The sequence below is a fragment of the Moschus berezovskii genome, chromosome 3, assembly GCF_049115385.1.
Source record: "Moschus berezovskii isolate FMDL1 chromosome 3, NW_MosBer_1.0, whole genome shotgun sequence".
In the NCBI taxonomy this organism is placed as follows: Eukaryota; Metazoa; Chordata; class Mammalia; order Artiodactyla; family Moschidae; genus Moschus; species Moschus berezovskii.
The window spans coordinates 52,069,299-52,084,914 of NC_142462.1; the positions used below are offsets into that span (position 1 = coordinate 52,069,299).

Here is a 15,616-nt window from a genome sequence, read left to right on the forward strand (position 1 = left end):
TCTAAAGTCGGGGTGGGGGGGGCATGGTCAATATCAGCCTTTGTTAAAGATTGCCATATTTAAACATTGAACAGCCAAACATGAAAAAAAAAGAAAACCTTTCATTTTTCAGTGTGAGTAAGGAAAATAAAACTAAAACACAAGATTAGTGAAGCATGCAGATACCAGGAAGGCAAGCATGGGTGCCAACTTTGCATGTGTGTGCTCACTGCATAATGACTGAGAGCTGTGCTCTGCACAAGCGGGCTGACCCTTCCTGAGCTCTGCCATTCTTGTCTGGAGTATACCATGTTGTTCTCTTCCTCACCCACTGGCCAATTACTTACAGCTTCCCCTGTGCTATAATGGAGGCTTATCGCCTTGTAAATAAAGAAAATCACAGCTGCAATACTTTCTTCTTAAAACACAATGATCCATAGAGCTCCCTTGTCTAGATTTATTGAGTTAGATGGAGGCTTTACAGCTACAGTCCTAACCACTGGCTTCACCCAGATCCAAAGAACTAAAGTAGAGTTTTATGAGCAGTTCATGAAATTCTGTGTATAAGCCATTTGCTATGATAGGGAAGAGAGAAGAAACTAAAAGTTTAGTTTTTCAGAAAGCATTACAAGTTTTTCAAACCTATTTTCAGGAGGGGGAAATATGATCTGAGTCCCCTGAGACATCATTTTGTCATCCGATTCTTCAAGATCTAAAAATTGTTGCCAGATGTTTTATTTTTTACTACTTAATGTAATAAACATCCTTAAATACTTTGGCTACAGAGATTACATTAATCTATGGATACTAAACAATAGGCTTTTGTTTTGTTTTTTATTTCAATGCGGTTTGTATTAAGTTGCCTTCAAACTAATAATTATGACAGCCATTTAAATTTATATGAGTCTTATCTATAAGATTCGTAACATTTTTCATAATTTCTTCAATGTTTTTTCCCAATACAGGTTGAAGTGTGATTCAGAAAGGACACGAAACATTCCTTTAACAGGAAAACTGAGGCTCACGACCTGATCAAGAGAAGCAGAAATTGCATTGTGACTTTTCTGATTCATGCCTGCTTTTCCACTACAACCCCTCCTGAGTGATGACACTTAAGTTTTCTCCAATACAAAATTTAAATGCAGCAATAATTTCTTTATCATATACAGTATATAGCACTTTATAGTTTTACAAATGATAGTCTAATGGCTCAACAAAGGACAGAAATGGTATGGACCTAACAGAAGCAGAAGATGTTAAGAAGAGGTGGCAAGAATACACAGAAAAACTGTACAAAAAAGATCTTCAGGACCCAGATAATCACGATGGTGTGATCACTCACCTAGAGCCAGACATCCTGGAGTGTGAAGCCAAGTGGGCCTTAGGAAGCATCAAAGCTTAAGAACAAAGCTAGTGTAGGTGATGGAATTCCAGTTGAGCTATTTCAAATCCTAAAAGACGATGCTGTGAAAGTGCTGCACTCAATGTGTCAGCAAATTTGGAAAACTCAGCAGTGGCTACAGAACTGGAAAAGGTCAGTTTTCATCACAATCCCAAAGAAAGGCAATGCCAAAGAATGCTCAAACTACCGCACAATTGCAGTTATCTCACACGCTAGTAAAGTCATGCTCAAAATTCTCCAAGCCAGGCTTCAGCAATACGTGAACCGTGAACTTCCAGATGTTCAAGCTGGTTTTAGGAAAGGCAGAGGAACCAGAGATCAAATTGCCAGCATCCACTGGATCATGGAAAAAGCAAGAGCGTTCCAGAAAAACATCTACTTCTGCTTTATTGACTATGCCAAAGCCTTTGACTGTGTGGATCACAATAAACTGTGGAAAATTCTGAAAGAGATGGGAATACCAGACCACCTGACCTCCTCTTGAGAAACCTGTATGCAGGTCAGGAAGCAACAGTTGGAACTGGACATGGAACAACAGACTGGTTCCAAATAGGAAAAGGAGTACGTTAAGGTTGTATATTGTCACCCTGCTTATTTAACTTATATGCAGAGTACATCATGAGAAACGCTGGGCTGGATGAAGTGCAAGCTGGAATGAAGATTGCCAGGGTAAATATCAATAACCTCAGATATGCAGATGACACCACCTTTATGGCAGAAAGTGAAGAAGAACTAAAGGGCCTCTTGATGAAAGTGAAAGAGGAGAGTGAAAAAGTTGGCTTGAAGCTCAACATTCAGAAAACTAAGATCATGGCATCTGGTCCCATCACTTCATGGCAAATAGATGGAGAAACAGTGGCTGACTTTATTTTGGGGGGCTCCAAAATCACTGCAGATGGTGATTGCAGGCATGAAATTAAAAGACACTTATTCCTTGAGAGGAAAGTTATGACCAACCTAGACAGCATATTAAAAGCAGAGACATTACTTTGTCAACAACAGTCCATCTAGTCAAGGCCATTGTTTTTCCATTAGTCATGTATGGATGTGAGAGTTGGACTATAAAGAAAGCTGAGCACAGAAGAATTGATGCTTTTGAACTGTGGTGTTGGAGAAGACTCTTGAGAGTCCCTTGGACTGCAAGGAGATCCAACCAGTCCATCCTAAAGGAGACCAGTCCTGGGTGTTCTTTGGAAGAACTGATGCTGATGCTGAAACTCCAATACTTTGGCCACCTGATGTGAAGAGCTGACTCATTTGAAAAGATCTTGATGGTGGGAAAGATTGAGGATGGGAGAAGGGGACGACAGAGAATGAGATGGTCGGATGGTGTCACCGACTCAATGGACATGAGTTTGGGTAAACTCCGGGAGTTGGTGATGGACAGGGACACCTGGTATGCTGTGGTTCATGGGGTCGCACAGGGTCGGACACAACTGAGAGACTGAACTGAATGGTTAAGAGCCTGGTCTTCAGAATTAGATGGATCAAGGTTCTAATCTTTGTCCAGACATTTTCAGTGTGACTATAAGCAAGTTACTTACCCTGTTGTGGCATCATTATAAGTGGAGATAGCTTATATTAGCTTGCAAAAGCAGGTTGTTAAAATTTTAGGAACTATGCAAGCCAGTTGTTAAACGCAGTCAGCTTAAAAATTAAAACATATAAACTTAAAATTAAATAAGCTATATTAACAAATGTAGCAAACACCCAAACTCATGACTTTATAATTATTTTTCTATTATGCTTTACCATTATCTATGCTCTTGAAGATATATATGTTTATTATATCTGTATGATGACAGTGTTACATAGTGCACATTTCTTCCTGTCTCACTGTCCAGTGACCTCTGTTAGCTTGAAATGGGCCATGGTGAGAGTATCTACACCATGGAAGTTAGCAACCATTGTAATTCAGGGATTTGCCTGTTCCTTCTCAGGTGTTAGATGTTTACCAACACACTAGTGCTAAGTTTCCACATCTCAAAAATGAGAATAATGATACACACCTCATATAGTTATTTATAAATATTAAATGAGAAAATAAATGCAGAGCACATACCTCAACACCTAGTTCATAGTCAATACCCAACAAATGGTACCAATTTTTATTGTTATTGTTTAGTTGCTAAGTCATGTCCTACTGTTTCGCAACCCTATGGACTGTGGCCCGCCAGGTTCCTCTGTCCTCTGTCCAGGCAGAATTTTTTACCACTGAGTCACCAGGGAAGCCCACCAATTATTAATACTATCCATTAAAATATAGAATAAGGTAAAATATAAGTAAATTATAATTTTGAATTTAGCTGTTACCACTTCATTTTGGTACATAATCTCTTTATTCACAGCTGGCTTAGCTGGTCACATAACTCTTACTGTTCCAATTACCCTCTATTGATAAACTACCAAATCTGTACCTCCATTCCCAGCTCTGCTGCAAGGACTGGACTTCCACTTTCAAGTAGTTTCTTATCATTGATAACTAGATGTATCACAGAAAGCTCAAATTCAGCTTTTCCAAAATAAAATTCATTATTCTTTCTTCCCACTCACACTCCTTCTTTAGTTATCTTAGTTAGTCATCTTACAGAAACACAGAATCCTAAAGCTGAAAAAGATCTCAGAGTTCTAGCTTAACCTAGCCATTCTACAAAAGAGAGAACTGAAGTAGAAAAATCAAGTAACTGCCCAGGGTTGCACAGGTGCTTATGTGGCATAGCAAAGGCTAGATGGGGGTCTCTTAACTTTAGTTTGGGGCTCCATTCACCATCCCAGTGCCTTCTGCTTATGAGGGAGAGAGAATGAGATTGCTCTGCTTATTCAGTCTCTGTTCCATTAGGCTAATACATTCATCTCTGGAGGTGCCTCCACAGCTACCCCCTCTTCATCTGGATCCTTTTCCCACTCCATGTTCAGGGTTACTGGTTTCTGGATGTTTGAGTTTCAGCCTGAGATTGGCTACAGCCCAGCCTTCGTTACCATCACAACTGTGATCATTCTTTGCCTAACTTTCTATATAATGCCATAACCCACTACTAAACACAATTGGAGAGACATTAAATCTGTAGGAAAAGGCAGTATCAACATGCGAACCCTTGAAGTAACACACGGAGCAGAGGGTAAAGGAAAAGCATAACCAGTAATCTGCCCTCCTAATTGGCACTTTTTCATGTACATATAGGATAGATTTGTCCTTTCCATTAAAACTGTAAATCCTACCCATATTTCTTCTTTGAGATTTTGAAAGAAACAAGTTCACATTTTAGAGAGCTCTGATATGAACATGGAAAACTAATGTGGATCTCTTTGGAGCATTTTGGCTGACGCCTTTTAGTCACTTCTTCATTCATTAGGGGCATATATTAGATAGACTAGGGCTTCCCTGATAGCTCACTTGGTAAAGAATCTGCCTTCATTGTCTATCATTATATGTGTCTATGTGTGTGTGTGTATGTATATAAATGTACACACATATATACATGTATATTTATATATGTATATGCTGCTGCTGCTGCTAAGTCACTTCAGTCGTGTCCGACTCTATGTGACCCCATAGACAGAAGCCCACCAGGCTCCGCCGTCCCTGGGATTCTCCAGGCAAGAACACTGGAGTGGGTTGCCATTTCCTTCTCCAATGTGTGAAAGTGAAAAGTGAAAGTAAAGTCGCTCAGTCGTGTCCGACCCCTAGCGACCCCACGGACTGCAGCCTACCAGGCTCCTCCATCCATGGAATTCTCCAGGCAAGAGTACTGGAGTGGCTTGCCATTGCCTTCTCCGATATATGTATATATGCATATATAAACATACTCCTATATACATACATTACATACATGTATGTGTATATGTGCGTGTGAACATATATTTGTGTGTGAATATTATACATATATGATTTTATATCGGAGAAGGCAATGGCAAGCCACTCCAGTACTCTTGCCTGGAAAATCCCATGGATGGAGGAGCCTGGTAGGCTGCAGTCCATGGAGTCGCTAAGGGTCGGACACGACTGAGCGACTTCACTTTCACTTTTCACTTTCACACATTGGAGAAGGAAATGGCAACCCACTCCAGTGTTCTTGCCTGGAGAATCCCAGGGACGGGGGAGCCTGGTGGGCTTCTGTCTATGGGGTCACACAGAGTCTGACACGACTGAAGTGAGCAGCAGCAGCAGCAGTAGCAGCAGCAGCAGCATGATTTTATATATGTGTATGTGTGTGTGTATTTGTCATTGTAGGTGATATTTAAAGCTATAATCTGTTAATAGGTGACATCACCAAGGGTGTGATGAGAAGAAAAGTAGACCCGGACTGAACCTTGGGGTTTTCTGCGATTAAGAGGTTGAAGAGAAGAGGTGGCTGAGAGAAGCACCTTAAGAAACATTGTCAAAAAAAGAAAAAAGAGTGAGAGCTATAGCACAATATAATTTATGAGAATTAATATCCACACACAGAACCACAATATAAAAATTTAATAATACATTAATATATGTATATTAATGTATTCTTTAGTTCTAAAGCTAAAGAATACATTAATATATACATAGAACTAACACCCCCAAAAGATGTCCTTTTCCTTACAGGGGACTAGAATGCCAAAGTAGGAAGTCAAGAAACACCTGGAGTAACAGGCAAATTTGGTCTTGGAGCACGGAATGAAGCAGGGCAAAGGCTAATACAGTTTTGTCAGAAGAACGCACTGGTCATAGCAAACACCCTCTTCCAACAACAAAAGAGAAGACTCTACACATGGACATCACCAGATGATCAACACCGAAATCAGATTGATTATATTCTTTGCAGCCAAAGATGGAGAAGCTGTATAGAGTTAGCAAAAACAAGACCAGGAGCTGACTGTGGCTCAGATCATGAACTCCTTATTGCCAAATTCAGACTTAAATTGAAGAGAGTAGGGAAAACCACTAGACCATTCAGATATGACCTAAATCAAATCCCTTATGATTATACAGTGGAAGTGAGAAATAGATTTAAGGGACTAGATCTGATAGATAGAGTGCCTGATGAACTCTGGACAGAGGTTCGTGACATTGTACAGGAGACAGGGACCAAGACCATCCCCATGGAAAAGAAATGCAAAAAAGCAAAATGGCTGTCTGAGGAGGCCTTACAAATAGCTGTGAAAAGAAGAGAAGTGAAAAGCAAAGGAGAAAAGGAAAGATATAAGCATCTGAATGCAGAGTTCCAAAGAATAGCAAGGAGAGATACGAAAGCCTTCCTCAAGCGATCAATGCAAAGAAATAGAGGAAAACAACAGAATAGGAAAAACAAGAGATCGCTTCAAGAAAATTAGAGATTCCAAGGGAACATTTCATGCAAAGATGGGCTCGATAAAGGACAGAAATGGTATGGACCTAACAGAAGCAGAAGATATTAAGAAGAGGTGGCAAGAATACACAGAAGAACTGTACAAAAAAGATCTTCATGACCAAGATAGTCACGATAACGTGATCACTGACCTAAGCCAGACATCTTGGAATGTGAAGTCAAGTGGGCCTTAGAAAGCATCACTACGAACAAAGCTAGTGGAGGTGATGGAATTCCAGTTGAGCTATTTCAAATCTTGAAAGATGATGCTGTGAAAGTGCTGCACTCAATATGCCAGCAAATTTGGAAAACTCAGCAGTGGCCACAGGACTGGAAAAGGTCAGTCTTCATTCCAATCCCAAAGAAAGGGAATGCCAAAGAATGCTCAAACTACCACACAATTGCACTAATCTCACACGCTAGTAAAGTCATGCTCAAAATTCTCCAAGCCAGGCTTCAGCAATACGTGAACCGTGAACTCCCAGATGTTCAAGCAGGTTTTAGAAAAGGCAGGGGAACGAGAGATCAAATTGCCAACATCCGCTGGATCATGGAGAAAGCAAGAGAGTTCCAGAAAAACATCTATTTCTGCTTCATTGACTATGCCAAAGCCTTTGACTGTGTCGATCACAATAAACTGTGGAACATTCTGAAAGAAATGGGAATACCAGACCACCTGACCTGCCTCTTGAGAAACCTGTATGCAGGTCAGGAATCAACAGTCAGACTGTACATGGAAAAACAGACTGGTTCCAAATAGGAAAAGGAGTACATCAAGGCTGTATATTGTCACCTTGCTTATTTAATTTATATGCAGAGGAATGCTGGGCTGGAAGAAGCAACAGCTGGAATCAAGATTGCTGGGAGAAATCTCAATAACCTCAGATATGCAGATTACACTACCCTTATGGCAGAAAGTGAAGAGGAACTCAAAAGCCTCTTGATGAAAGTGAAAGAGGAGAGTGAAAAGGTTGGCTTGAAGCTCAACATTCAGAAAACAAAAATCATGGCATCTGGTCCCATCACTTCATGGAAAATAGATGGAAAAACAGTGGAAACAGTGTCAGACTTTATTTTTTGGGGCTCCAAAATCACTGCGGATGCTGATTGCAGCCATGAAATTAAAAGACGCTTACTCCTTGGAAGGAAAGTTATTACCAACCTAGATAGTATATTAAAAAGCAGAGACATTACTTTGCCAACCAAGGTCCATCTAGTCAAGGCTATGGTTTTTCCCGTGGTCATGTATGGATGTGAGAGTTGGACTGTGAAGAAAGCTGAGCACAGAAGAATTGATGCTTTTGAACTGTGGTGTTTGAGAAGACTCTTGAGAGTCCCTTGGACTGCAAGGAGATCCAACCATTCCATTCTAAAGGAGATCAATCCTGAGTGTTCATTGGAAGGACTGATGCTAAAGCTGAAACTCCAATACTTTGGCCACCTCATGCGACTAGTTGACTCACTGGAAAAGACTCTGATGCTGGGAAAGGTTGGGGGCGGGAGGAGGAGGGGACAACCGAGAATGAGATGGCTGGACGGCATCACCGACTCTGTGGACATGAGTTTGAGTGAACTCCGGGAGTTGGTGATGGACAGGGAGGCCTGGCGTGCTGTGATTCATGGGGTCGCAGAGAGTCGGACATGACTGAGCGATTGAACTGAACTGAACTGAACTGAATGTATTCTTTTTTGTTGCTAGAGGAGGACTTTCATGTTTTGCTCATTTTTTAATTGAAGTATAGTTTAATTACAGTATTGTATTAGTTTTAGGTGTATAGCATAGTGATTTAGTGTTTTTGCAGATTATATTCCATTATAGTTTATAAGATACTGGGTATAATTCCTGTGCTACACAGTAAATCCCTGTTGCTTATCTATTTTATTTATGGTAGTTTCTATCTGTTAATCCCATACTCCTAATTTGCCCCTCCTGCCCTCCCCTTCCCTTTTGTAGCCATAAGTTTGTTTTCTGTGTCTGTGAGTCTGTTTCTGTTTTGTCTATACACTTATTTTTGTTGTTTTTTTTTAGATTCCACATATAATGCTGCGATTCACGGGGTTGCAAAGAGTCAGACACAACTGAGCGACTGAACTGAACTGAACTGATAAGCCATAACATACAGATTTCTCTTTTCTCTGACTTATTTTACTACATATATATGTAATATACATATAACATATATATATGTGTGTGTGTGTGTGTATATTTGTAGACATAAAATTGTTACAGTACCTAAAGAGTTCTGAATGGGTTCTGCTAAGGTCATGTTCTTTCTGGAAAAATTGTAGCAATTGCAGATGGAACTTAACAATGTCTAGGCCTGAGCCAAATGATAGTGACCATTGGAAAACACTGTTAATAATCTAAAAATAATATTTAATAGTGGCTAAGCATTTACTATATGCAGCCATCATTGAAGCCTCTTATATGTGTCAAATCATTTAATTCATACAAAACACAGGTAATTACCATTAAAGCATTTTCCCCATCTCACAGATAAGGAACGTAAGGTATACAGAAAGATTAGGACCTGCCCCAGCCCCATACCTATCAAATAGCACACTCAGGATTAAAATGCAGGTACCCCAGAACCCATGTTCCCAATTACTGTGGTATGTTACTTTCACGATGTCATGACTGACAGCTCCTCAGAACGACAAGGGAAGGGAGAGGAGTGGTTCCTTGAAGCAGAGAATTAGATGTAAATGAAAACTACCAATATCTCATATAGTGGTTCATTAGTTTCACTTATTTAACTAAACATTAATCCAAATATTCAACAAGCATCTGATAAACATCTACCATGAGTTAGGTCACATATCGTTCCTTAAGACGTAAAAAAAGATGGATCCATTCCCTGTCACCAAATGTCTCCCAGATCATAAATTGCAAAGGAGCACAGAAAAGAGTACCTTCTTTACATGATAAAACCATTTTGTCTCCAAAGAGTCTTACCACATTATATTTAAATACGGTTTTTAAAAATCATTTTATGGTATAAGCTTAGATTTTATAATTTTGAATAAATAGTAAATATAAAACAAATTAAATTCATTTGACTGATTCAGTCAGAATCATTTTGTTAAATGAAGTAGGTTTTTTTTTTTCTTCTGAAAATACTATAAGGAAAATGTTGCACTCAGGCACTGAAGGAAATTTTTTAGAGAAATATGCTAATAGGCTTTATTTTTTAACACCAACTGTGTCAGGAATTTAAGTTACATTATCTCCAATATTCCCCATTTTGAAAGAAAAATTTTAATTACTTTGAAAAATATTTTAACAATGCAGCTTATTGAGATAAAAATGCTATCATTCAACAAATATTTATTAAGTGCCTATGTATGGTTCAACTTTGCCTGAAAATCAAAGAAATACAAATTGAAAATATAAAATAGCATATTCAATGTTGAATTGACAAGTTTTTTATATAGAATATATTTATGAAAATAAACTATTTTACATTCATCATAAATGTAAATTGAGACTCTTAGTAGAGCATGGACAACCTTAAAAATAACTTCTGATCATTTCATTTCTAAAAATTTGTTTCAAAATTGCATACATATATGCTAAGATATGGTTACAATAATTTTCCTCAGAGATTATTTATGATAGCCAAAAATGGTAGACCAGGAAACAGAATTGTAGGCTAATAATGAATGGTTAAATATAAATTGGTGTTTTGATACAATGGAATACTATATACCTATTAAAAGTAAAGTTACAGGAAAGTATTTAATGAAATAAAGACATGGAATAATGAAAGATATGTGTACTATATAATCCATTTCAATTCAAAAGAATTCTCAACATGCATGGCATAAAGACCCTGAAATTCTAGTAGTGTTGATTATTTCTGGGTGGTGAGTTTTCAGGTGATTTAATTTTTTTCTTTGCAGAGGATAGTTAGAGGGCTCACTGCAGCAGCCCTATCACAATTCAGGCCAAGAAGGAGCAGAGGTTTTTCCAAAGAGAAGAAACTGGGCAGAGGCATTACTTCAGCCACATCAAAGATGATAACATGCCGGTGAACATGTAAGTGCTAGTATTCACTAGGAAATCAGTCATATAATTTAATGCACCCTACAGTCAGCACGCCAGGCCTCCCTGTCCATCACCAACTCCTGGAGTTCACTCAAACTCATGTCCACAGAGTCGGTGATGCCATCCAGCCATCTCATTCTCTGTCGTCCCCTTCTCCTCCCGCCCCCAATCCCTCCCAGCATAAGACTCTTTTCCAGTGAGTCAACTTGTCGCATGAGGTGGCCAAAGTATTGCAGTTTCAGCTTTAGCATCAGTCCTTCCAGTGAACACCCAGGATTGCTCTCCTTCAGAATGGACTGGTTGGATCTCCTTGCAGTCCAAGGGACTCTCAAGAGTCTTCTCCAACACCACAGTTCAAAAGCATCAATTCTTCGGCGATCAGCTTTCTTCACAGTCCAACTCTCACATCCATACATGACCACTGGAAAAACCATAGCCTTGACTAGACGGACCTTTGTTGGCAAGGTAATGTCTCTGCTTTTTAATATACTATCTAGGTTGGTCATAACTTTCCTTCCAAGGAGTAAGCGTCTTTTAATTTCATGGCTGCAATCAGCATCCGCAGTGATTTTGGAGCCCCAAATAATAAAGTCTGACACTGTTTCCACTGTTTTTCCATCTATTTCCCATGAAGTGATGGGACCAGATGACATGATCTTTGTTTTCTGAATGTTGAGCTTCAAGCCAACCTTTTCACTCTCCTCTTTCACTTTCCTCAAGAGGCTTTTTAGTTCCTCTTCACTTTCTGCCATAAGGGTGGTGTCATCTGATGGACAGGGAGGCCTGGTATGCTGTGATTCATGGGGTCGCAAAGAGTCGGACACGACTGAGTGACTGAACTGAACAGTGTTTATCCAATCCCATAAGAATGTAGAATATTTCTAAAGCATATGTAATTGATTTTCACTTATCTTTGTAGTTCTCCATCATCCACTTATTTTTTTTTTCTAACAAGTATGGTTCACATACTTTCACAATATTGTATAAGTACATCTTTCCTTTTTTGGGCAGCCATGACTGCATTAACATTTAGCTTTTGACATATTTTGTTTATGTTAATCCAGAGTTTCCAAAGACAGAGATGCTATTTTACACATCACAGTGCCCAGTATGCAGCAGGCTCTCAGTGAAAAACATTTAGTCGTAAGCTTCTATTCTCAACTCTTTTTATTTTATTAGGACATTTTTCCTTGGTCAGATATATTAACACATGTCTTCATAGCGCAAAATTCCAAACATATAAAAAGAAACTACATTTTAGTTTCCAAGGGACGAACCTATAAAACCTGTGAATAGTCAGTTTTCCTTCTTTGAAACCATTTTGTATTGTCATACCAATGCAATTAGACCAGGTAGGGTGAAACAATCCTCACAGGTAGTTAGATGGAGCCAGGAAAGTAGATGAAACCTCCTCAAAAGACTTCGTAAGTCCCTCAGGCGCACAACACTGATTCGTCCTGAAGTTATAGCAGCAGCCATTATTAAAATATCTATCGTTCATAATGAGCCCATTTCTTACAAAGTTTCAAATGGTAAAATTTCCAGTGGCTGACAACTAAGGTTAAATCTCTGTTTGCTGTTAAATTATTCAGTGAACAAAGGGAAATGGAATATAGATGAATAAAAAACAAACACCCTAACATTGTTTTGCATGATGTGAAATACTAACATCACTGTGGTTTGAGAATTACAAATTAAGGATCAGTTAAGAAACAAAATCTATTCTTGATACATTCAGACCAAACTCAGACACCTACTAAGACAGGCAGGCAATGCAGTGAAGTGGTAACTGTCCCAGAGTAAGTGCATGTTTGGACATTAGTGAGTGGAGGAGAGGGTGGTAAACTGAGGAGAGGGCTCCATTTCAAGGGGGTGAGGCTGACTCTGTTCCAGCCCCTTGTTACCATGTGGGAATGCAGGCCCAAGTTTGTTAGTTCTTATGTATTTTTTTCAAGAGAAGCTTGAAGTCTAGATTTTTATTTGAAAACTCCAAAATTCTAAATGTTGACTCAAAATTTAAAGACAGATTATATCCATATGTTTTGCATAAATATCTGGCCAGAAGGTCATCAGTTTGAAACCTCTGACTTTGAGCTGTGTTTGAAAATATTTAACCTTCAGTTCAGTTCAGTTCAGTTGCTCAGTTGTGTCCGACTCTCCGCGACCCCATGAATCACAGCCCGCCAGGCCTCCCTGTCCATCACCAACTCCCGGAGTTCACTCACACTCATGTCCACAGAGTCGGTGATGCCATCCAGCCATCTCATTCTCTGTCGTCCCCTTCTCCTCCCGCCCCCAACCTTTCCCAGCATCAGAGTCTTTTCCAGTGAGTCAACTCGTCGCATGAGGTGGCCAAAGTATTGCAGTTTCAGCTTTAGCATCAGTCCTTCCAGTGAACACCCAGGATTAGTCTCCCTTAGAATGGACTGGTTGGATCTCTTTGCGGTACAAGGGACTCTCAAGAGTCTTCTCCAGCACCACAGTTCAAAAGCATCCATTCTTCTGTGCTCAGCTTTCTTCACAGTCCAACTCTCACATCCATACATGACCACGGGAAAAACCATAGCCTTGACTAGACAGACCTTTGTTGGCAAAGTAATGTCTCTGCTTTTTAATATATTATCAAGGTTGGTCATAACTTTCCTTCCAAGGAGTAAGCGTCTTTTAATTTCATGGCTGCAGTCAGCATCTGCAGTGATTTTGGAGCCCAAAAAAATAAAGTCTGACACTGTTTCCACTGTTTTTCCATCTATTTCCCATGAAGTGATGGGACCAGATGCCATGATCTTTGTTTTCTGAATGTTGAGCTTCAAGCCAACCTTTTCACTCTCCTCTTTCACTTTCATCAAGACACTTTTGAGTTCCTCTTCACTTTATGCCATAAGGGTAGTGTCATCTGCATATCTGAGGTTATTGATATTTCTCCCAGCAATCTTGATTCCAGCCTGTGCTTCTTCCAGCCCAGCGTTCCTCATGATGTACTCTGCATATAAGTTAAATAAGCAAGGTGACAATATACAGCCTTGACGTACACCTTTTCCTATTTGGAACCAGTCTATTTCACCTTAGGTCTTGTGTATGTGTGTTTGTGTGTCTATGCTTGTGTTTGTGTTGTTGCTGCAATAATTACTTGGTGGAAACTGGGAAGAAAGAGGAGTTAAGTCACACCATGAGGAGGGTTCTAAAGCATTGAGGTGAGTTAGACACTACTATATATAAAATAGGTAACTAATGAGAACCTACTGTATAGCACAGGAAACTCTACTCAATACTCTATAATGACCTATGTGGGAAAAGAATCTAAAAAAGAGTGGATACATGTATATGTATAATTGATTCACTTTGCTGTACAGCACAAACTAATACAACATTGTAAATCAACTATAGTCCAGTAAAATTTAATTTTAAAAGAAGGACTAAAGGATGTATCTTTCAGGGAGAGATTGATCAGTGGGATGTGTCTAAAGTATATTGAGTTATTTCTGAATTTGCAAATACTCTTCCTTTGTGATCAGGCCATCTGTGTTTGCTGACATTCATATCCAAGTTAGGCCCCCGGCATTCCACGGAGACTGAGAGATACAGGCGTGCTCTCTCTTGATGATTACATATCAAAGGCTGGCTCCCAGGTCCTTGAGAAGACATTCATGGATTGTAAAACAGCTAAGAAACTTTTTAAGAAGTTGACATCTCAAAGGGAGCAAAAACAGAATGTACAACTGCAAGTTTTTCTAAAGTAAGAAAAAGGAGGTCAGGGATTCAGGGTCAGAAAGAAGCCTATCTGAGGTTTTTTCTATCTGGAGGGAACATTAAGGCCATCTTGATCATAGAGTGGCAGATGTTGGTGCTTAGCAAACTATTGATATATCAGTAGATTGGATTTAAACAAATGCAAATTCTAGCCTTGCAGCCCTAGCTTAGCATCCCCCACATCCTTTCCCCTACATCCTCCCCAATGCCTAGTGTAGCAGGAAACCATGATATGCCAGTGGTGGTGGCTAAGTAAGATTCTGTCCATTCAAGAACTTGCAGGAGAAATCCATTCTGTCCCTGTATTCCTTCCAGGAATACCTGCTTAGAGCAGTACTAGTATGCTTTTACCAGCTGTGCAACCCTGAGAACCTTAGTTTTTCATCTAAATAAGCTATACTGCACAGCAATTGTATGAATAGTAAATTTGATATGTATGAAACACTCAACATGGTGCCTGGTGTATAGTAACAGTTCTCATTTGTGTCATTATATTATTTTCATAGAATGATGACCATCAGTTTCAGTTCAGTTCAGTTCATTTCAGTCGCTCAGTCGTGTCTGACTCTTTGTGACCCCATGAATCACAGCACGCCAGGCCTCCCTATCCGTCACCAACTTCCGGAGTTCACTCAAACTCATGTCCATCGAGTCGGTGATGCCATCCAGCCACCTCATTCTCTGTCATCCCCAAATCCTCCCACCCCCAATCCCTCCCAGCATCAGAGCCTTTTCCAGTGAGTCAACTCATCACATGAGGTGGCCAAAGTATTAGAGTTTCAGCTTCAGCATCAGTCCTTCCAATGAACACCCAGGATTGATCTCCTTCAGAATGGACTGGTTGGACCTCCTTGCAGTCCAAGGGACTCTCAAGAGTCTTCTCCAGCACCACAGTTCAAATGCATCAATTCTTCGGCGATCAGCTTTCTTCACAGTCCAACTCTCACATCCATACATGACCATGGGAAAAACCATAGCCTTGACTAGACGGACCTTTGTTGGCAAAGTAATGTCTCTGCTTTTTAATATACTATCAAGGTTGGTCATAGCTTTCCTTCCAAGGAGTAAGCGTCTTTTAATTTCATGGCTGCAATCAGCATCTGCAGTGATTTTGGAGCC

The 15,616-nt window shown here is 39.7% G+C and overlaps 1 protein-coding gene and 1 long non-coding RNA gene across 2 annotated transcripts in view; one reads left to right on the forward strand and one right to left on the reverse strand.

Moving 5' to 3' along the window:
- Window positions 1-2,940, forward strand: part of LOC148778323 (uncharacterized) — an 84,591-nt gene extending 81,651 nt beyond the window's left edge. The window contains exon 4 of the long non-coding RNA XR_016036961.1: window positions 945-2,940. This is a non-coding gene — a long non-coding RNA (uncharacterized LOC148778323). The remainder of the gene's footprint in view (window positions 1-944) is intronic.
- FBXL13 (F-box and leucine rich repeat protein 13) overlaps window positions 1-15,616 on the reverse strand; it is a 238,177-nt gene that overhangs the window by 89,796 nt on the left and 132,765 nt on the right. The window lies entirely within an intron of this gene.